The sequence below is a fragment of the Aquarana catesbeiana genome, linkage group LG07, assembly GCF_042186555.1.
Source record: "Aquarana catesbeiana isolate 2022-GZ linkage group LG07, ASM4218655v1, whole genome shotgun sequence".
Taxonomy (NCBI): domain Eukaryota; kingdom Metazoa; phylum Chordata; class Amphibia; order Anura; family Ranidae; genus Aquarana; species Aquarana catesbeiana.
In genome coordinates, this window is record NC_133330.1 from 56,582,347 (window position 1) to 56,606,129 (window position 23,783).

Here is a 23,783-nt window from a genome sequence, read left to right on the forward strand (position 1 = left end):
AGAATGTTATAAAAAGCATGAATTGCAATTAATTACAAAGTCCCTCTTTGCCATGAAAATGAACTTAATCCCATAAAAAAATTTCAACCGCATTTGTGAAGAAGGCTTCAGGGCGTCCAAGAAAGTCCAGCAAGTGCCAAAACCGTCTCCTACAGTTGATTTAGCTGTGGGATCGGGGCACCACCAGTGCAGAGCTTGCTCAGGAATGGCAGCAGGAAGGTGTGAGTTTATCGGCACACTCAGTGAGGCAAAGATTTTGGAGGATGGCCTGGTGTCAAGAAGGACAGCAAAGAAGCCACTTCTCTTCAGGAAAAACATCAGGGACAGACTGATGTTCTACAAAAGGTACAGAGACAGGACTGCTGAGGACTGGGGTAAAGTAATTTTCTCTGATGAGCGCTACCATCAGTCCTGTGTCATGCCAAGAGTAAAGCATCCTGAGACCATTCATGTGTAGGGTTGCTTCTCAGCCAAGGGAGTGGGCTCATTTACAATTTTGCCTAAAAACACAGCCATGAATAAAGAATAGCACAAAAACATCCTCCGAGAGCAAATTCTCCCAACCATCCAAGAATAGTTTGGTGACTAACAATGTCTTTTCCAGCATGATGGAGAACCTTGTCATAAGGCAAAAGTGATAAGGAAGTATCTTGGGGAAATAAACATTTTGGGTCCATGGCCAGGAAACTTCCCAGACCTTAATCCCATTGAGAACTTGTGGTCAATCCTCAAGAGGCGGGTGAACAAAAAAAAAAATCTCACAAATTCTGACAAACTCCAAGAATTGATTATGCAAGAATGGGCTGCCATCAGTCAGGATGTGGCCCAGAAGTTGATTGACAGCATGCCAGGGGGAATTGCAGAGGTCTTGAAAAAGAAGGGTCAACACTGAAAATATTGACTCTTTGCCCAAACTTAAAGTGATTGTAAAGTGTCGCATTTAAAAAAACAAACATGTTATACTTACCTCCTTTGTGCAGTTGGTTTTGCACAGAGCAGCCCGGATCCTCCTCTTCTCTGGTCCCTTTTCGCTGCTCCTGGCGAGTGACCCCATAGATCAGCCGCTTGCTATGGGGGTACCCGAGTCGAGCTGCAGCCCTGTGTGTCCAGTCTCCACTGATTGGATAACTGACTTTGATGGACAGCCAATGGCGCCAGGGCTGTGCCCCAGACAATCAGGAGGAGCGTCCCGGATGGCCGAGGGAATCATGGATATCGCTTGACAGAGAAGGGGCTCAAGGTAAGTGTTGGGGGTGCTGGGGGGCTTGCTACACACAGAAGGTTTTTTTTTATCTTAATGCATAAAATGCATTAGGATAAAAAACCTTTAGCCTTTACAGCTCCTTTAAAGTGGTTGTGAACCATTTAAAAAAAAAAAAAAAAAAAAACCTGCAAGACAAAGGCATAATGAGCTAGTATGCATAGCATACTAGCTCATTATGAATTACTTACCCAAGATTGAAGCCCCCGCAGCGGTCCTCGTTCACTGCTCTGGGGAGTTACTTCCGGGTATCGCGGCTCCGGCGCTGTGATTGTCTGGAGCTGCAATGACGTCACTCCCGCGCGTGCGCCGCCGGTAATGGCTCAGTACAACTGAAGCAACGGCACATACGTGCCATTGCTTCAGTTTGCTTAAGTGCGCATGTACCGATGACGTTGGCACATCCAAACACAGGGGATATCTCCTAAACTGTGCAGGTTTAGGAGATATCCAGCTTAGCTACAGGTAAACCTAATTATAGGCTTGCCTGTAGTGTAAAGTGGTTGTAAAGGGTTTACAACCACTTTAATGTAATTGTCAATAAAAGCCTTTGACACTTATGAAATGTTGGTAATTATACTTCAGTATACAATAGTAACGTCTGACAAGATCTAAAAACACTGAAGCAGCAGACTTTGTGAAAATTAATATTTGTGTCATTCTCAAAACTTTTGGCCACGGCTGTATAGCTTTACTTTAGCCTAGGTTCACATTTCTGTACTACTTTTGGTGACTTCGGGTGCGATTTCAATAGACATCTGTGCAGAAACCCGCACAGATGTCTCTGAAAAAGCCCCCCCGAGGTCGGACTGACATGCGGGAATGACATTGTGCATGTTCAGCTGAACTCGCTCGATTTCTATCCCACTGTGACTGTGAACCTAGGCTCAATGGCTATAATATCAGGCTATATTTGCACTTATACCAGCAGTTGTACAAGTACATCTTGCTGATGGTACATAAAAGAATGATTTGCCTGGTTCTGGCCACTGTCCTGCAATATAATAATCGTGTCATTTTTGGGATATGTGATAGAGTGAGACATATGAATAACCTCTTTTTTTTATAGAAGGCTTTGCTAAGCCTCTTGCATACAGATGCCTAAAAACATCATGTTTTTTAATAATCTAAATGCAGACCATTGTTTTTAATAGGCCTGTACACACAGGCACGGAAACATGAGCTGTATATAGATCAGCAAAAAAAAAATAAAAATTGTGTTGCTGCTGGACAGTATTATACATGCATACACATGCGTATGCAACAACCCAAGAAAGGCTAGGAACATTTTTACGTGTGTGCGCCTGTACGTACATACATGAAAATGCGCGAACATGCGCACTTACTATACAGCCCATCTTCAACAGGAACCTATTTTCTGCCAAGAATTTGATGTTCATACATATCCACACAATGTGTAAGTATTAAAGCCCCTTTCACACGAGCGGACCAATCACGTCCGCCTGTCAGTTTTTTAGGCGACATCTGATCGGACCCTCAATGGCCATTGTAAGTGTGTGGCTGTGTTCACAGTGTCATAGCTTGGCCCAATCCGTCACTCTCAGTTTTGCTGAACTGTTAAACTTACAAGTAAATGTAATCAAGGCATTTGAAATAAAACAATTACTGTATATACACTGAACACCATCATTACATTTATTAACTCATACACAATATTGGTATAATGCTCAGCGCTAAACCATCTGATGAAAAAGATTAAAGTTTAACATTTAAATGAAAAGGCATGCATCTGCATGCTGATACATGAATGTGCAACCATGTGAATGGTGAGTGGATTTAAAGTTCTGGGGGATGAACCCCTAAAAATCAGTCTCTAAAAAAGTCTCTAAATCAGGGGTCTCAAACTGGTGGCCCTCCAGCTGTTGCAAAACTACAAGTCCCATCATGCCTCTGCCTGTGGGAGTCATGCTTGTAACTATCAGTCTTGCAATGCCTCATGGGACTTGTAGTTTCACAAACAGCTGGAGGGTCGCCAATTTGGGACCCCTGCTCTAAATGGAGGCTGTTTCAGGCGTGGGCTTGGGAAACCAATAATTGTGAACTAAAGGAAAGCAAAAGGAGGAAAGAGAAGCGCCAAGCCAATCTCTAAACAGCTTAGGAATTTATTCAGTATATAAAAACAGGGCTGAGGCGCTCCACAGTTTGACAGCCCTGGAGCACTCTCACCCAGAGACACACAGCCGACGTCTCCACGAGGCTTATCGAGGCTCCAGCTGCGGCTAACACATGGCGCTCGTGGATCCCTCAACAGAGACTTTCCCGCGGTCCTCCTGTGACACTGCACGTGGAAGCTCCCACCCGCTCTAGCACTCTGGAAGTGCTCCAACATTTTGCACACAAGTTTTTAGTGTTGTTTTATACACTGAATAAATTCCTATGCTGTTTAACCGCTTGCTGACCGCCGCACACAGATGTACGTTGGCAGAATGGAACAGGCAGGCAAATGGGCGTACCTGTAAGTCCCTTTGAATTTGCCGCCTAACGGGTGAGCGCCCGCCGCGGGAGCATGCCCGTGGGTGCCGGGAACCTGATGTTCGCTGGCGGCCCGCGATTGCGTTGAGGAGAAGCAGAACGGGGAGATGCCTATGTAAACAAGGCATTTCCCTGTTCTGCCTAGTAACATGACAGAGATCCACTGCTCCCTGTCATCGGGTGCAGTGATCGCTGTCATGTCAGTGGTAGCCCCCCCCCCCACAGTTAGAACACCTCCCTAGGACACACTTAACCCTTTGATTGCCCCCTAGTGTTTAACCCCTTCCCTGCCAGTGTCATTTACACAGTAATCAGTGGATTTTTATAGCACTGATCGCTGTATAAATGACAATGGTCCCAAAATAGTTTCAAAAGTGTCTGATGTGTCCGCCATAATGTCGCAGTCTCTATAAAAATCGCAGATCGCTGCCATTACTAATAAAAAAATAATAATAATGCCATAAATCTATACACTTATTGCGATTTTTTTTACCAAAAATATGAAGAATACATATCGGCCTAAACTGAGAAAGAAATTTGTTTTTTTATATATTTTTCGGGGATATTTATTATAGCAAAAAGTACATTTTTTAAAATATAGCGCAAAAAATAAAAAACGCAGAGGTGATCAAATACCACCAAAAGAAAGCTCTAAAAAAAGGACGTCAATTTTGTTTGGGTAAAACGTCGCACGACCGCGCAATTGTCAGCTAAAGCGACGCAGTGCCAAATCTCGCAACAAATGCTCTGGTCAGGAAGGGGGTAAAATCTTCCAGGGCTGAAATGGTTAACCACTTCCCATCCCGCGTATAGTAATATGACGGCCGCAAGGTGGCTCTCTCATCCTGGGCAGCCATCATATGACGTCCTCGGCTTCCCAGCCGTCTAGGGGGCGCGCGCGCCCGCCGCATCACTCAGGAGCCGATGCGCGTGCCCGGCGGCTGCGATGTCACAGGGCAGGGACGTGGATCTGTGTGTGTGTAAACACACAGATCCACGTCCTGTCAGGAAGAGGAGACAGATTGTGTGTTCCTTTTATATAGGAACACCGATCGGTCACCTCCCCCAGTTAGAATCACTCCCTAGGTAACAAATTTAACCCCTTGATCACCCCCTAGTGTTAACCCCTCCCCTGCCAGTGACATTTATACAGTAATCAGTGCATATTTATAGCACTGATCGCTGTATTGTCAATGGTCCCAAAAATGTGTCAGAAGTGTCCAATTTGTCCGCCGCAATATCACAGTCCTGATAAAAATCACAGATCGCCGCTATTAATAGTAAAAAAAAATAAATAAATAAACAAATAACATAAATCTATCCCCTATTTTGTAGGCGCTATAACTTTTGCGCAAACCAATCAATATATGCTTATTGCGATTTTTTTACCAAAAATATATAGAATACATATCAGCCTAAACTGAGGAAGAATTTTTTTTTTTTTTTTTTTTTTTTTTTTAATTATGATATTATAGCAAAAAGTACAAAATATTGTGTTTTTTTTCAAAATTATCGGTCTATTTTTGTTTATAGCGCAAAAAATAAAGACAGCAGAGGTGATCAAATACCACCAAAAGAAAGCTCTATTTGTGGGGGAAAAAATTATCAACATTTTTATATGGGTACAGTGTTGCATGACCACGCAATTGTCATTCAAAATGTTACAGCCCTGAAAGCTGAATATTGGTCTGGATGGGAAGGGGGTGAAAATGCCCGGTATTGAAGTGGTTAAAGGATTGGCTTGGCGCTTCTCTTTCCTCCTTTTGCTTACATTTATTAACTGCATACAGTTTTTGCTATATGTTTATTGCAACACACAGAGCAATGATGGAGCACAGAATAGCCGGCAGCAAATTTTATTTAATAATATTTATTGTCAGTTTAGGACAATAAAAGAAAAGTGCTGGATAGCTGCTAAGGGTTCCTATATAGAACTAATTACTGTATATGAACTGGTAGCATTTTCAGTGAGTTCCCATGCAAGTCATTTTGGATCTTACCCTTACATTTTACCTACATGTCCTGCCAAATTTTACATACAAATCTGTTTATTCTGCCCCTTGTGGCCATGTGGAAATTAGAAAATACAGCCAACACCAATGCTAATGGCTTTTGAGAAAAAAATCAATTATATGATAAGCCACATCAACATTTTTTTATTACGTTTAATGTGTGCTTACAAGTCTGAGCTGACCACAAATTTGTCTTGAAAAGGGGCAAATAGTAAAACAAATTTACTATGCAGAAAAAAAAAATGAAATCACATACATACAATTAGTAAATATACTTGTTTGCCATGCTACATTTACATTTAAATCTATAGATTTTGTCAGATCAATCTCTTTGACATACACAGTATAGCCAACACCCATGCTAAATGACTGGTGAGAGAAAATCAGGATAAGTCACGTTGATCTGAATAGGTTTATTGAATGCTGAGCTGACCACGTTTGCCTTGAGGCAAGAACACAATAACAGTAAAATGGAATAACGCAGCAAAAAACAAACACAAAGGAAAGTGTAAAGGTAACTCTAACACTAGAGGTAATTAAAGCCAGAGCTCAGCAATGATATTATATACATGAACAAGGGCTCATTCATGGGGGCGGCAAAGACAGGCACTTGAGACACCGTTTTACTGCCCCCTGGGCGCCCATCTAAAGGAGAGTATGCAGCCACTCAATGCCGCAGTACTTCACTTTTGAGCAAAAATGACCCCCCTGTCGTGTTTGGCAGGCAGTACAACCAACGACGAACACAACCTATTCAAGTGACTGGGGCCCCTCTGCAACCACGTGCAATGCGTGTGGTCGTACTGCGGTGGTTCAGCATTTTCAGAGATAAAACAGGGGGTAAGAAGGCAAAGTATGGCCTACCAGCCACCTGTCAACTGCCCAATGCCCCCTGAAAAGCATTCCATCCTAATGAGGCATAAATACAAAATGTGGGCGCCGCTCAGGTAGAGAGGTAAAGTCCAGTGCAGGCAGAGACAGGGAGCTCATCCTAGCTCTAAGCTGCAGCAACGGAAAAAAAAAAAAAGACCCATAAGCCGCATATCATGAAGCAGACCCACGTGCAATAAGTGAAATGAATGGCAGCCTTAACCCAGACTCCAGCCAGGCCACGCCCCCAATGTGTTTTGCTCCGCCCCTTGGAGCTTAGCCATCTATAGCTATCAGTTATCCTTGTTGTCCAGTAAACATTCCCCACATCCGTTACAGCACTTATTAAAGTGAATCTACAACCAAAATCATTCAGCTCTGAACACGGGAAGAAATTAGAATCTGTCAGGTTTTTATTACTTTCTATGTCTGCATTAGAAAGATTCACTCTCACCATTTGTCACAAGAACTAAAGTAAAGAAAAACTTTACATTTTTGAGTTGTCACCAGAACAGGATTAGAGGGGTAATCTCTCACTGGGGACACCTGTCTAAGAGGGGATTTCTATCACCCAAGCTGTCCTCTCCGCTCCTCCCAAGACCTTCTGCTCTCACGCTCCCTTGTCTCCTCCTCCTATGCTCATCTCCAGGACATCTTCAGAGCCTCTCCCATCCTCTGGAACTCTCTACCTCAATCTGTCCGGCTATCTCCTATTCTGGCTGCCTTTAGGCAACCCCTGAAAACTCAACTCCTCAGGGAAGCCTATCACTCCTCCAACTAACTGAACTTTTATCACTCTTATCAGGTCACCCCCCCAGTTATAACCTTTTGTACCACTTGCCCCACCCTATTAGATTGTAAGCTCTTATGAGCAGGGCCCTCTTGTCCCTCTTGTATTTTATTGTATTGTAACTGTCTCCCTTTAGGCTGGGTTCACACTAATGTGAATTGGATGTGGGTTTCCTCCGCATTAAATTCGCATTGTCAGGATACTGTGACCGGCTCTCAATGGAGCCGGTGTCTTGCCGAGAAGGTTCCCCCTGGCGGATAAGGACGCCTGCGCAGTACGAACTACTATGAGCCGTCGGAGATAGCCAAAGCTTAAAATCTTCAATCAGCTGTACACGGCGCCTGTGCCCTAGGTCCAGGTTCCTTCCCCACCATCCAAGTGGACCTAGAGGGGGAATAAAAAAGAGCCGAGCAAAGCGAGGCCGTGCCCGAAGCGTGGCGAGTGAAGCATGGCGAGCGAAGCACTGTGCAAACTGTTGGCACTATATAAATCCTGTATAATAATCTCACTTTGGATAGATTTGTTTTAGTTATATCTACAAAACAGAAAGTGAAGGGAAATTTCTTGAATGGAAGACACAGAGCAAACAAGTCACACCATTTCCTGCTCTATGCAAAATGAAAAAAAAAAAAAAAGTTCTGGCTTTAGATTTACGTTAAGATGATCACAATCGTAATCTACGATCTTTAAAATCACTAGAGATTCTCTTTAGCCAGTGACTGAAATAAAAAAAAGATCAAGTAACACAACAAATAGACTTTCAGCAAACTCACCGGTGAGTGTCTGGAACGGCTGTATGCTCAATCATGTAGAATTCTTTTCGGCATAGTACCTATTGTGCGCTGAGCGCGTGCCTGCCTGCAGCATGCTGCTCCGATAAGAGCAGACTGCCAGTAATTTCACAAGCTGAGGAAAGTTCAACACCTTTCCAGAGTCTCAGGTATTCACGCCCCTCGTCTAACCTGTCATTATAGGAGGTATGTCAGAGCTGAAACAAGGAAGTTTTGCCAACAGTAACAAGACGACGGAGGTGGAGGAGTGCGCACATTCCGCCTTTTGTTCCCAGGGAGAGAAGGATTTTGACCTCCTATGAATTCAGTGAGACAAGTTAATACGATGGTAAAGTATGAAGTTGACGGTGACTTGTCTGAGCCGGCAGGTAAGTCTGCTGTGACTTCACCATTCCAGGCTAACATAAGGAATTGTTCTGAAGGCGTCCATGAGTTAAGCTGGTCACCTCTGATACTATTTTGCTCCCAAAAGTACAGTAATGCAAAAAAGATTTTGCAAGTAGTACGTTGCAAAACAGAACAGAAGGCCTTGTCATTGCTAGCAGAAGATGGACAATCTCTGTAAATTGGTTACAAATGTTTTTTTTTTTACCTTAAAGTGGTTCTAAACGCAGAAGTTTTATCTTAAGGAGCTGTAAAGGCAGACAGTTTTTCATCTTAATGCATTCTTTGCATTAGGATAAATTGCCCACTGTGTGCGGCAGCCGCCCCAGCACCCCCTAATACTTACCTGAGCCCCATCTCTGTCCAGCGATGTCCACAAATCCCTCGGCTGTCCGAGACTCTCCCTCCTGATTGGCAGAGACACAGCAGCGGCGCCATTGGCTACGGCAGCTGTCAATCAAACTCAGTTAGCCAATCAGGAGAGAGAGGGGACAGGGCCGAATGGCAGCTCTGTGTCTGAATGAACACACGGAGCTGCAGCTCGGCTCGGGTGCCCCCATAGCAAGCTCCTTGCTGTGGGGGGCACTCAACAAGAGGGAGGGGCCAGGAGCAGCAAAGAGGGACCCGAGAAGAGGAGGATCGGGGCTGATCTTTGTAAATCCACTGCAACAGAGCAGGCAAATATAACGTGTGTTATTCTTTTTTTTTTTTAAATTAGACTTTAAAATCACTTTAATGCATTCTATGCATTAAGATGAAAAAACCTTCTGTGTGCAGCAGCCCCCCTCAGCCTCCTAATACTTACCTGAGCCCCATCTTGATCCAAAAATGTTGCATGAGAGTCTTGGCTGCCCGAGACTCTCCCTCCTCAATGGATGAGACAGCAGCGGGGCTCCACAGAGAGCCGGTCACAATCTCCTGTCATGCGAATTTGAATGCAGAGAAACCCACATACAATGCGCATCAGTGTGAACCCAGCCGTAAGGTAAAAAATAAAACCTTCTAAGTGCAGCCCCCCTCTCCAGCCGCCCCTTAGGGCCTTTTCATACATATACGCATTTGCTGCAATGAAGTAGCAGGTAGAATGTCGGTAAAATGACGTTGCTGGACACAGGACTCAAGTATGGGAGATTTATTCCACTTTTTGGCCAAAAAGTGGACACGCTTGGCCTGACTCGTGTCTGAATGTCAAGTGTGTCCAAATTACAGTTCACACAGTGTAAAAAACATTTCAGCATATTGCGTCACAAGTGAACAGGCGGTACATTTCCGTTATACAAAACATTCTAAGCTTTTAAAAATCAACCTAAAATCAAACCAGACAAGTTCTGCAAAACATGTATTTTTAAACCTTATGCAAAACTTTCGTTTTCCTTGCACAGAAAGAGGAAGAACTTAGCAGGTTTCTGTGATGGGAGGGGGAGTGAGTAAGTCCAGTGTCTTTAACCGCAACCTGTCACAAGTAGTTTCAACATGAAATACAAGAAATATGATTCTTAGCTGAAATTCTAAATCAGTCTTACTACACACATAACTATGGCCATATAAACTGACCCTCATTGCCACTTCAGCACTAGAAAGCACCATTCCAGCGGGACAAAAGAGCATGAAAAGTATTTCCCTTGAAATCCTATGTGCCTATTCACATCTATGCACTGCATCTTAAAAAGTCCTGCATGCAGCATCTTTTGTGTGCAGTGTAAAAAGCGCATCAAAAAACACACCTTACATAGACATCAATGGAAACACATCAAAAACACATTAAAAATGTACCGTGCATTTTTTGCTCACATGTCCAGTTGCATGCTGGGAGTCTGTGATGTAATATATATTTAGAAAATATATCAAATAAATCAAGCTGCAATTTAGCGCAACATATTAAAAACGCCCTAAAATCCGCTATGTGCATGCGATTCGGACAGGAATTTTGAGCCCATTCATTTTTTTATGGGCTCAAATTGCACCGCAAAGGTATCAGTACTCGGTATCGGCAATTACTTGACAAAAAGGATCAGTGCTCGTACCCGCCGGTAAAAAACAGTATTGGTGCAACCCTAATAATATCATAATAGATGACAAAGGAAGCTGTAAATAAGAGCTAGGAAGTAGTTTTGCAGATATTACACACTATATATACACATACAACATGTATTTCATAACCAGTAAAAAATATATAAATATATATATACACCAACATGCATATATATAAAAATTCACGGCAGTGCAACAATAACACCTAATTAGTTCAGTGTTCAATACAAAAATTTAATGATCAAATATATATAATATTCCATGTGCAAAGAAATTATAAAAAATATTAAAATTAAAATGTCATAAAAACAAGAGTCCAATAGCAGTCCCCTTTAAACAATGAAAAAAATGTGTTGATATTCCCAGTGAGGTCCTAACTAAGAAAAAACACCGTAAAGTATCCACCACCGTATGTGTCGCATCAGACCCACTCCCATCAGGTGGAAACTCACCAAATTTTAAACCCTTTACAACCACTTTTTACTACAGGCAAGCCTATAATTAGACTGACCTGTAGCTACCCAGGATATCTAGTAAACCTGCACAGTTTAGGAGATATCTCCTGTATTTGCAAGTGCGGATGTCATCAGCACACGCGCACTTAAGCAAACTGAAGCAATGGCACGTACGTGCCATTGGCTCAGCTAGACTGTGCCGTTACCGGTGGCTCCCGCACGCATGCGCCGTGATTGCCCGGAGCCGCGATACCCAGAAGTAACACCCGGGAGCGATGTAGCCGCCAGAGCGGTGAACGAGGACCGCTGTGGGGGCTTCGATCTCAGGTAAGTGAGTAATTAATTCATAACACAGAAAAAAATATTATACAAAATGACATCAATACTCTCCAATGGGTATGTATACTCTCTACCCCTGATGAAGGTGTTAAAAAACTGGAAACGCGTCTGGTATCAGGGTACACTACCCATTGGAGAGTATTGATGTCATTTTGTATAATATTTTTTTCTTGTTTTGGTTTTTTGTTTAATGCATGTATGTATTGTGTAGACGTTATACGTCTGTTTACCCATTTGTATAGATTTACGGCTCATTATTAAAGATATTTATTTTTAAATCAGAGTTAGTGGTCTTTCAAAGTCCCATTTAGGGGGTATTTCTCTTTGTTCCATTGCACCAGGGATGGGACCACCACACTCTCTATCTGACATGGTAGAGGTCTCCTTTTCTACCAAAATTAGCATGTGCTGTAAATTGCCTCCGGCATTTCTCCTTGCTGGAGGCTGCCATTTTACTGAAGCCCAGAGCCCCTGAACAGCAGTAAATCTTTAGGCCGTCAACAGATTGGCCTCTACAAATTTAGCACAGTGCCAGAGCAACTGAGCATGTGCAGAGCAGGGTGAGAGAGTGTATTGCTGCATTTTAAACAGTATAGGCACTTATTTTTAATGTTTTACATAGCTATACCTACAAAAGGGGCCAGTCTTCATTTTCTGACTAAAGTTTCACTTTAATTGTCCAAGGAGAGTACCTTATTAGAGTAGCCAGATCTGTTATTGAAAATGACAGGCTGTAAAATATCCCCCTGCCCTTGCATGAATTCCAGGAAGCCAGGGCATGCACTATCTGTCTTTGCGGCTGATGTATGGCACGGCTCACATGTGGCAAAGAGAAGGTTCCCTGTGTACATGGAGGAAATCAACACTTAGAAATTAGGTGCCATTTCCCCTTTCTTCCAGTTTCTGCAGGGCTCTATAAATACGTTTTATTGCACAACTGACCATAGCCAGTGTAAGATGAATTAAAGAACGTTCCTTATAGAGCCTCCACACCTGGAATTCTTTTATTCCCCAACATAAGTGGTTTCATTGGGATCCCAGGCGGCTGGGGTTACTCTTTCATTAGGTATGGAGCGGGGCTGCCAGCAGCTCCGGTGTTGAATGAGGACTTTTTAGCAGCACCTGGATAGCAACAGAATTGCCTTCAGTGTTTGATAACAATGTCCACATCCCTCCCTATGAAATGTAACAGCTGCCATCCCCTGGAAATTATACGTGACAGCCGTGCCCCCCAAGGGGAAAGAGTCCTTGTAAAAAAAAAAGTGTTGCTACTGTGCAGGTGTTATTTATTAGTGTGCTCCGATTTATAGAACGGTTACCTTAATGCATGCAGAATAACAAAACTTTCTTGCTCAGCGGCTACTGAAGCAATGTTCCAACAATGAGCAATGACAATCCAAATCGAATTCACACTTATGTTGGGGACATAAACGCAGCGATAAACTACAGATTGATCGATCAAATCTCTCATCTCAAACTTCTGTTTGACGACAATTGTTCAACACAAGAAAGAAAAAGATCAATTTGCTGCTAGGTCTTTTCTTTCTTTTTTTTTTAAAGAAGATGATGTTCTATTGATGGAAACGTGCATTGTGTAATGGATTTCTTATTAAATCTAAAAAAAATAAAAATCGAAAGAATTGCTCTACATAACAGAAAGCTGTGAATACAGATCAACCCCTGTGTGCAACCTCTGTCACATCTGATCTGGTATGCCCTTGACCCCTATGTGTCATTACTGTATCCTGTAAGGGTTGGAGGAGTCAAATGAGGCTCTGAGGAAAAGGGTATATACCCTCGAAACGCGTCACCCATTTGAAGTGTCTTTACAAAAGAGGAACACAAGGGGGGCGCCAGCTAAGTGCAACATCAATGTTTTGTTTTTTTTTACAATTAACCACTTCAGAACCAGACCATTTGGCTGCCCAAAGACCAGAGCGTTTTTTGCGATTCGGCACTGCGTCACTTTAACTGACAATAGCGCGGTCCTGCGATGCCATACCCAAACAAAATTGACGTCCTTTTTTTCTCACAAATAGAGCTTTCTTTTGGTGGTATGTGATCACCTCTGCGTTTTGTTTTTTTTTCGCTATAAACAAAAAAAGAGTGACAATTTTGAAAAAAAAAAAACGCAGTATTTTTTGCTATAATAAATGTCCCCCAGAAATATATAAAACAATATATTTTTTTTCTTCAGTTTAGGCAGATACGTATTTCATATTTTTGGTTAAAAAAAAAAAAAAATCTGCAATAAGCGTATATTGATTGGTTTGCGCAAGATTTATAGTGTCTACAAAATAGGGGAAATTTTTATGGCATTTTTATGTTTAATTTTTTTTTTATTAGTAATGGCAGCGCTCTGCAATTTTTATCGGGACAGCAACATTATGGCGGACACATCGGACACATTTTTGGGACCGTTGTCATTTATACAGCGATCAGTGCGATTAAAAATGCATTGATTACTGTGTAAATGGCACTGGCAGTGAAGGGGTTAACCACTAGGGGGCGGTGAAGGGGTTAAGTGTGTCCTAGGGAGTGATTCTAACTGTGAGGGGGCTGGGCTTGAACACACAGGACAGTGATCACTGCTCTTGATCACAGAGAGCAGTAGATCACTGTCCTGTCACTATGCAGAATGGGGAATGCTTTGTTTACATAAGCATCTCCCAGTTCTTCCTCTCCGTGACACGATTGTGGGCATCCAGCGGACATCAAGTCCGCACACGCTCACGACACCGCTTCTTAAAGGGGACGTACCTGTACGCCCTTATGCCTGCCAGTGCCATTCTGCCGACGTACATCGGCGTGCGCTGGTCGGCGAGAGGTTAAAAAGCCAAATGCAAACTAATATAAAACCAAAGCTCATCTGCAGCCATGCCACATTGGATGGAAGCTGTCCACCAGAAGAATGGTTTGAGATAGGAGCCAATAGGAATTCTGAAAACACGTTACCATGGCAACCAGCCCCCCCCCACCCCCCCCACCCCCCACGTGTAACATCACATCCTGCCTTGTGTCCCACAGTGGCTCTTCTCACTTCCTGGAGCATTGGACTTGGTTTCCTCACTGACAACACGCTGTTTGCTGCCACAAGTGGCTCTTCTGGTGGACAACTTCCATCTAATGTGACATGGCTGCAGATAAGCTTTTTGATTTTCTTATTTTTGTGAGTTTGCATTTGGCTTTTTAATCGTAATAAACCCATTGATGCTGCACTTAGCAGGTGCCCTTTGTGTTCCTTTTTTGCAATTTCAGAGATTTATTCCGGTCTCAGGTGGAGCTGCCTACTGAAGTACATCACCCTTCTTATGGGATTTTTATGAACTTTTTATGAACTACCAATGCTACAGCGTAACTTCACATTTATCTAGGGGGGGGGGGGGGGAGAGGCTTACTCATGTGGATGGTGCATTAGCATTTGTTTGCGGCACAATTTCTATTGTTGTTTGTGCATTTGAAGTGTCTTCCCCATGCTGGTATTTGCGCAGTGGACCAGGCAATGCGGGACACTGTGGATATTGATGAGCTTGATATCACATGCTGTTTGTGAGTACACATCTGTTTTATTTCTGAAATAAAAAGATTTATAAAAGGTAATGCACAATGCTGGTGCGCCCTCGCCTCTGTTTTGGTGTTTTCAGACAGTGTTGCTACTTTGAAGTCCTATGTATGGGTGAGGTGTGTTCTTACTGTCTGTTATTTGACACAAAGGACCTGTACTTCACCTTCACTAACTGTCCACGAAGGACTGACACGTAACACTCTCAGACAAATTTACATTTATTCCTGACAGTCTGCTCCATAAAACCATTTCACGCTTCCTCTTGAACAAAAACAGTGGTGGGAAAATATACTTGGTATCTTGGTGTGAGATCCTGGGGTTGGCTTCAGCAACCACACAAGTAGAGCTGCACAATTCTGGCCAAAATGAGAATCACAATTTTTTTGCTTAGAATAAAAAGATCACGATTCTTCAACCTAAAATCTTTCACATTAAACAAAAAAAATTGGGCTAACTTTACTGTTTTTTTTTTTGTTTTTTTTTTTTAATTCATTAAAGTCATTTTTTCCAAAAAAATTGCATTTGAAAGACAGATGCGCAAATACAGTGTGACATAAAATATTGCAACAACCACCATTTTGATCTCGATGGTCTCTACTAAAAAATATATATATATATAATGTTTGGGGATTTCTAAGTAATATTCTAGCAAAAAAAGATTTTAACTTGAAACCAACAAATGTCAGAAAAAGGTTTAGTGTTTAAACTTTCCTGATTTACCCACAAGTCTATTTCATTGACAAATTATTACAATGTTTATACTTAAGTTCCACTGCTAAAGAATGTTTTGATTCTTGGCAGACTGCCCGTTTTTTTTCTTCCTTTCTTTTGATGGCTGTGGCTTCAGAAGAGCAGAGAGAATTCTTGGCATAGAAAGAATCGTGAAACACTTGTCAAGATTGCGACAGGGGAAAAAAAAATAAAATCGCAATAATTCTTGACTTTTAATCGTGCAGCTCTACACACAAGCCTTGACTTTTAATTCTGATCTGCGCTAAGAGAAAAGAAAAGGATCAAATCTAACTGGTTGCTGTAGGACACCACCAGCTTTCTTGTTAAAGTGAAAAAAAAATCTAAACATGTTCCAGGGAAAGACAGAAAAGTATTCAACTGAAATGCTGATTACCTATGCCACAATATGTTTTTCGTTTTTTTGGGGGGAAAAAAAGTTTTGGGCCTGCACCATAAAAAGAAAAAAAGAAAAAATCTGATCACGGATTACATCCTTCCCAGGCAGCTATTGCCATAAATGTTGTTCCAACCAACTCTGGCACTATCCTATCAGCTACAAAATGTGTCCTTAGCATTCTCATCATACTGATTTGTAGCATTCAGTGCAGGCATTTCTCTTCAATCTGTACCACCAAGTACACACATGGGTTGATTTACTAAAACTGGAGAGTTCAAAATCTACCGCAACTGTGTATGGTAGACAATCAGCTTCTAACTTCAGCTTCTGCAATTAAAGTGGATGTAAATCCAAAAAAAAAAATGTTTTTTAATTAAGGCTTGCCCCTTGTACAGTATAGGATCTCATGTCCTCTGTGCCCAGTCTTGCCACAAAGAGTTAATCCAGCTCTGAGCGATCCTCTTATCTTTTATCAGTGGGATAAAAATGGACAGACAGAGAAATAAGAGTCAGTTTCTCCCCCTTGCTGTGAGTGACAGGTGATTTACATATCTCATGCACAAGCCTGAAACAGACATTCAGTGTACTTCAGATCCCCCTCCTTCTTTCTTCTCTAGCTCTCCCAGGATTGGGCATGCTGAAGTCATGTGGTGACTTTACTGGGTTTTGACTGGATGTTAGAGATCATAGCAGAAGTTCAGTGTAAGAAATACACAGGAGAAAATGCAAATTGACAAGGGGAGTGTAGAGGTGGGCGGGGAGTCTACTGACATCACAACTCCACCCACCGAGCTCCAGACAACAGACCCACCCATAGAATATGCAGTTTTTTGGGTCTCATAACAGACAGAGGGGAGACATTTGACAGGTAAAGATACATGCAGGAGACATGTATATCCTTATAGATAACCCCTATGGCAGTAGTTTAGAAAGGATGAGAGTGGGTTTACATCCACTTTAAGCTTTGCCAAAAAAAAAATTAAAACTGGAGGCTGATTTCTATGCACAGCTGCATCAGATTTTGCACTCTCCAGTTTTAGTAAATCAACCCCACAGTCTGACACGACACCCCCTATTTACTAAAGGGAGGAAGGAATTTAAATGCTCTTAAGTTGGCCATACACATTCAGATTTTTTTTGCTAACACTATATAGAGTGGATGGACAAATCCCTCATTGGAGCTACTGTATCCTGACAGTTGGCAAAAGCAGCTGTCAAAATACCCAAACAATGCCTGTATCCGATTAGATGCAGACATTGTTTAGCTGACAATTTTCCATCCAAGATTTTTCAGTTGAGGGATGCTCAGCAGGAAGAGTCCAACAGGGCCACCCACTGAGCAAACTCCAGCCAGTTCTTCAGATATATGACCAGCTTTAGTCTCCCCATCTTTACTGATCAACCTGCTAAATGAAGTGTTCTGGCAAGTTCACAGGATGAGACAACAATGGCTAAATTCATTTTTTTCACTGGACGATTACAGACGGAGGGTCTGATCAGCGCGAGTGTGATATGGATCTGTACATTGGCTAATCACAGGGTGAGGGCCTGATCGTTGTGTGTTGGATTTTTACACTGACTGATCATAGAATGAAGAAGGAGATCCTGAGCTGTGCGAGTGTGGTTGACTTCACCATTGAGTGATCACAGGGTGAAGAAACAGTGGCCCTTAGCTAAATGCTGGTACACACTATCAGTTTTTTTTTTTTTTTCGTTCAACCCAGTGAGCTGAATGAAAAAAATTGAGAGATTGCTGTACTAACACAAGAGATGTTAGTGCAGTGATCTCCTACACTGTGCTATTGTGTTCTGTTGGGGGAACTGTCCCCCCCACCAGAACACACTGGTCAGCGCTTGCAGTCATTGGCTGCCAGTGCTGATCAGATGCCGGTTGGATGATGGTTTTCCAGCATGCTTGTTCTAAGACCAGCTTCTGTTGGACAGGCAGCTGTACACATGGGCTGAATGTCAGATGGTTTCTATAGTACTGGCTGATTTTGGCCCTTGTGTACGCGGCACAAGTGAGTGTGATGGATTTCTACAATGACTGATCACAGAGTGAGAGGCATCAGAGGGACTGACAACATGGGAAGCAGACTTTAAGCCTGAATGTTGCCTGATAAAGGATAGCACCATCCTTCTAAGGGAGAGAAAAAAAAGGAAGGAACAGGGATCGTCAGGGTGAGTGCTAGAATTTTTCTGAATAGTAATAAATATCTAGAAGTGTTACACTTGCACATTCCCATGGAAAAAAAAAAATAATACCGGGTGTCTAATCATTTTATTTAAAAGCATTTCTGTGATACTTTTTAATTTGGATCAAAGAAATATCAAAGCGCAATCACAATATTTACCCACTTGATAAACATGGCCTACTTTTGAACCAATGATGCATTTTACGTAATTTTATACACAAAGGGCCATTCATCAAAATGTCAACATGTGCGGGAACACCCCTGTGAGACTCCAGGATGGGTGGGACCAGAGTCACTGACATATATATATATATATATATATATATATACACATATACATACATACATACATACATACACACATACTTAGTTTAAGCATAGTTACATTTAGATTGCTCATAAGCATAATATACTACTGTTCTATTACTGTGCCAGTGGAAAATTAGTGGGGTAAATCAACTGACTCCATCAGTCCAACAGGTTTTTATTCTGCAATGTCCGTATTTAACAAAAATCCCTACTTCAGATTAATCTACATACAACCCACTCACTGAGTGTTTTTATTTTGCTTCACTGCAGTCCGACAGCCTTTTCATTTTCTAACAAACAGGGGCTGTCACTGTGATTGAAATGATTCATAAGAATATCTGTCAACGGCATGCATTGTGATTTGCTGTGCACTACACTGTAATCAAAGGGAGGCGGCTCGCTCACAGCACAATATGGAGACAGACAGGTTCTGAGCACAGGTTGGAACACGAGCAATTATGGAGTCCTGTCATGAAACAAATACTGGAATGCATTACTCAGAAATATTCAACTTGCAGCAATAGTCTGTATTGTGGAAGAGTGAACTTTTTGTTGCTGATTCAGCAGCATGGAAATGGTCATCAAGTTCTGATCGATTTGATTTGTTAATCTTTCTCCATTATATTTAAAGTGGTTGTAAACCCTTACACACCACTTTTCCCTACAGGTAAGCCTATAATAAGGCTTACCTGTAGGTACTGGAAATATCTCCTAAACCTGCACGGTTTAGGAGATATTTACCATATACGCTTGCGCCAACGTCATCGACACAATCGCACTGAAGAAAGGTCACGATCGTGCCATTTCTGAAGGGCCCTTGCCATGACCGTCAGCACGGGAGTGACGTCGGCGACTCCGGCCAGTCACAGAGCCAGAGTCCACGGCCCCGGAAGGAAGAGGGGTGAAGATGGACGAGGCCACCAGCGGGGACATTGCAGGCTTCGTTTGCAGGTAAGTGCAACATAATAGGCTAATATGCGATGGATACTTTTACTTTGCAGGGGAAAAAAAGAGGAAGTAAAACCCATCAGGGTTTACTTCCTCTTTAATCTGACGCTAATGCCGCGTACACATGTTCTTGATGGTAGAAAGTTCAGTGAACTTTTGTGTGACCGTGTGTATGCAAGGCAAGCTTGAGTGGAATTCTGTTGGAAAAACCATCCAAGTTTTTTCCGACAGAATTCTGCTCAAGCTTGCCTTGCATACACACGGTCACACAAAAGTTGAACTTTCGACCGTCAAGAACGTGGTGACGTACAATACTGCGACGAGCCAAGAAAATACAGTTCAATGCTTCTGAGCAAGAGTCAAATTGTTTCCGAGCATGCGTAGGAATTTTGCGCGTCAGAATTGGTACAGAAGATCGGAATTTCAGATCGTAACTTTTTCCGACCGAAAAATTGAGAACATGCTCTCAATCTTTTGCTGGCTGGAATTCCGCCAGCAAAAGTCCGATGGAGCATACACACAGTCCCATTTTCGGACCAAAAGTTCTCATCGGACTTTTGCTGGCGGAATTTCCACTCATGTTTACAGGGCATAGGATTTTTTTTTGTTTTGCTCTCTAATATACAGATAAAAAAAAAATGGGTAATCCAAGTCCAATTCTCATTCCAAAAAAAGTCATTGCTCCTGACCAGTCTGATCTGGGAACTATGGAATCTTCCAGCAGTATGGGTCCATTCACACATAGGGGAAGATTTGCTAAAACTGGTGAACACAGAATCTGATGCAGCTTTGCATAGTAACCAACCAGCTTCTAACTTCATCTTGTTCAGTTAAGCTTTAGCAAAACCTAGAAGCCGATTGGTTTCTATGCACAGCTGTACCAGATTCTGCGAGCACCAGTTTTAATAAATCGTCCTCATGTGCGGTGAATGGCATTTTTCCCCACTGGAAGAATGCCAGTCAATGCAAGGGCACATAGAAAACAATTGTTTTCTCTTATTCAATATTTTTATTGAATGTCAAGAAGAAACAAAAAAAAAATGTGCATGCAATACTTTACCTTATAAGTAATTGTACAAGCATGAAATAAAGATGCGCAGTTGAAGTGTTTTTGTCAAGGCATGATAAGATAAATGAATATATAAAAGGGAGGAGAGGTAGAAGAAAAGCAAAAAGGAAAAAAAGAGAGGGAGGGATTCGGTTGGGAGTCCAAAAGTTCTTGTGCCAGCACACAGGAGACGGTGATCGAAATCGCACAGAAGAAATGTCAAAATCTAAGTGCCCCAGACACAATTGCATTTGGGTATGGAACTTTAGAGCTGAGTTGTTCATTTTTTATTGATCATGGTAACTTCAGATATCGGGATATATTGCAACAATTAGGCCTTCGCTAGAACTTGTTTTGAAGCCCCAATGACGTGGGTCATAAGAGGAAATTGAAATTTAGATCTCCCCTCGGGCTTAGAATTGATGAGATCATTTAGCATGGCCGCCCGAATAAAAAGAGTGTGTAAAATCACATACACTTGTTGCCAAAAATGTTGGACCAGGAAACAATTGTTTCCTATTTGCTTGATTCATACCGAATGCATCCCAGAGGTACGGTGCAGTGAGGTGCGACAACACTCATCAACATTCATTGGCTTGGATGATAAATGGCGGGGGCTTCATCTCAGAATGGGAATCATAGGGTGCAACAAACAGACTGGATACAGATGCAACCAAGACTTAAAGGATAAGTTCACCTTTAAAAAAAATATTTAAATGCATATCTTATAGCAGGTAAAAAAATGTGCATTTATTTTAATATTTTCACTTGGGACCTGGAAAGTATTGCACCTATGATCAGCAGGACTCCTGCAGACTTCTCAGCGTATCTGTCTGTTCGTACCTCATACAGGCAGACAGATACACACTGACAGGAAGAATGAATGAACTACCAGATTGCTCAACAGAGTCATGGTGGTTCATTGAAACTACAAGCTGACAGCTGCAAAGGCTGTTGGAACTTGTAGTTACCCATTCACAGGGGACTGTAAATGAATGTTGTGGCCGGGCTGTCAGAACCCCACATGGGCACGTTCTTTTCAAACAGTGACAGCGGGTGCCTGGAGAAGATGCCCTCCTGCTGTCACTGGGGAGGGGAGAGGGGGCCGCTGAGGCTGCAGCTGCTGGAATATGTACAATGTTCCAAAAGGTGAACTTATCCTTTAAAGTGGTTCTAAAGGCTTTTTACGTTTCTGCTAGGTATACACTATCAGTTTTTTCGTTCAACCCAGTGGGCTGAATGAAAAATAACTGAAGAGCTCGGAAGGAGCTGGCTGCATTAACTTATCCGATGTTAGTACAGCAATCTCCCCACTGAGCTATTGTGTTCTGACAGGGGGACTGCCCCCCCCACCCCCCCAAGAACTCACGTGTCAGAGCTTGCATTGGCTTGAGTTGGATGCAGAAACATGCACCCAATTCGCAAAAGTGTTAACCCAGCCCCTAAATGTAAACTTTTCAGTGTACTCCAACAGCACACTTAGATGTTCCCTATAACATAGGAAATCTTCTCTTTGAAGATCAGGTATACTTTCAAGTGGTTGTAAACCTCAGGCATGAAATATGAATAAAGCCTATCCCTCCATAGTGTGTTCTTGTCTCAATCTGGAGCACTAGGTGTCATTTCTGTCTGCTGCTTCCTTCCTCTGCTTTATAAATTCTGGACTTTGAACAGATGTAGAGTTGAGAAGACTGCAGATAAACAGGTACAACTTATGTAGGATAACATTGGCTGCTTCTACAGACAAAACTCTTCTAGAAGCAGCATTCTTTTAAGCCAGTGCATGGGCCCTTAGGAGCTATTCTCAGCATATGCATTAGATTGTACTGGACCAAGTGCATAAAGATGAAACGTCATTTTGTGACATCTCAATGAAGAAAGAAGGGTAATGAGTTCTAACAATTGGCACTGACCCTTCACAGCACACGCTAGGGCCGTGAGTTATACAGAGTATGACGCATGCTGCTGGTGTAAATGGGCCCTAAGTGACAGAAAGGGACAATGGATTTGGTGCCAAAAGTGAGTTTTACACAACCACTCATCCACACCAAACTTCCAAGTACAGTATATGGTCCATTGAACATTTTGCTTTTATATTAGGTGATCTATGAATTGTAATACTGAGGGCAGAAAGTTACAAATTTCCTCCACCACCAATTCCTGCTCAAAACAAAACTGATTTAGTAAATCGAAGTCCAACAAAGAACACTGAAGGTTTTACGGCGTAATACAGTCCTAAATCATACTGTTAGAGAGATGAAGAAAGCCTGTGAAGACGTTTAACACGCGGCATTATTCATAGGTAAGAAAATATTGTGTGCAATGGTGACATTAGTCTTTCATGGTGACATTTAGAGGCAAAATGAAAATAACAAACAGTTAAGAGATGTGTCTGGTGCTACACCTTACATGTGATGAATGAAGGGAAATAATGAATGTCCCAAATTCAAATCTTTTACTGTAGTAATGCAATAAGGGCAATATATTCCAGAAACTATTTTTCAATATTCTTATTTTAGTGGGACAGTCCTATCTTTTTCAATCCCAAAAGTTATAGGGTTTTTAAAAATAAAATAAAAATAAGACTTAAAATATTGTCGGAACTGAACTCATGACAAATATAAAAGACACAAATGAATGCAGCTCTGTAATAATTCATAGGTTATTAAATGTATGGGTCTTGGTCTTCCTCCACTCTGTGAATGGAGAAACAGCAGAATGATGAGCTTATCCCACTGTCACTTTCTCCTCCTATCAGTATGTTTTTGCTTGGCTGTTTCCCTTTAGGTAAACTTGGTGATCCTGTGAACAGCACATTTTTGAGAAAGAGGAACTTCACTCCCTTCATAGCATTTTTTCAGGTCTATGAACAAAAATAAGGGCCAGCAATCCAATAGAGTACTGTAGGGATCGTCACTCCAACTCTGGTCCTACATCCTCATCTTCTTCTGTGATGTCATCAGCAGCGCTGTCAGAGGATGAACCACAGAAGAACTGGCATATTTGCCAACACTCAACATGGTCATGCCAATGTGCGTGAAAATATGTGCAGACGTTGCGCATGGGTGCCCATGCGTGCGCCCATGTATGTGCGCATGCAGTCGCACACACCTGTACACCACGTCGCATGCAAGGCGTGACAGATCCCGGTGGCCAGTAGCCT

The 23,783-nt window shown here is 42.2% G+C and overlaps 1 protein-coding gene and 1 long non-coding RNA gene across 10 annotated transcripts in view; one reads left to right on the forward strand and one right to left on the reverse strand.

Annotated features, from left to right (window-relative positions):
* The window catches only part of MAGI1 (membrane associated guanylate kinase, WW and PDZ domain containing 1), a 763,134-nt gene that overhangs the window by 449,357 nt on the left and 289,994 nt on the right, over positions 1–23,783 (reverse strand). The gene's annotated exons all lie outside the window — the stretch shown is intronic.
* LOC141103039 (uncharacterized) overlaps positions 7,818–23,783 on the forward strand; it is a 71,145-nt gene continuing 55,179 nt past the window's right edge. The window contains exon 1 of the long non-coding RNA XR_012235238.1: positions 7,818–8,585. This is a non-coding gene — a long non-coding RNA (uncharacterized lncRNA). The remainder of the gene's footprint in view (positions 8,586–23,783) is intronic.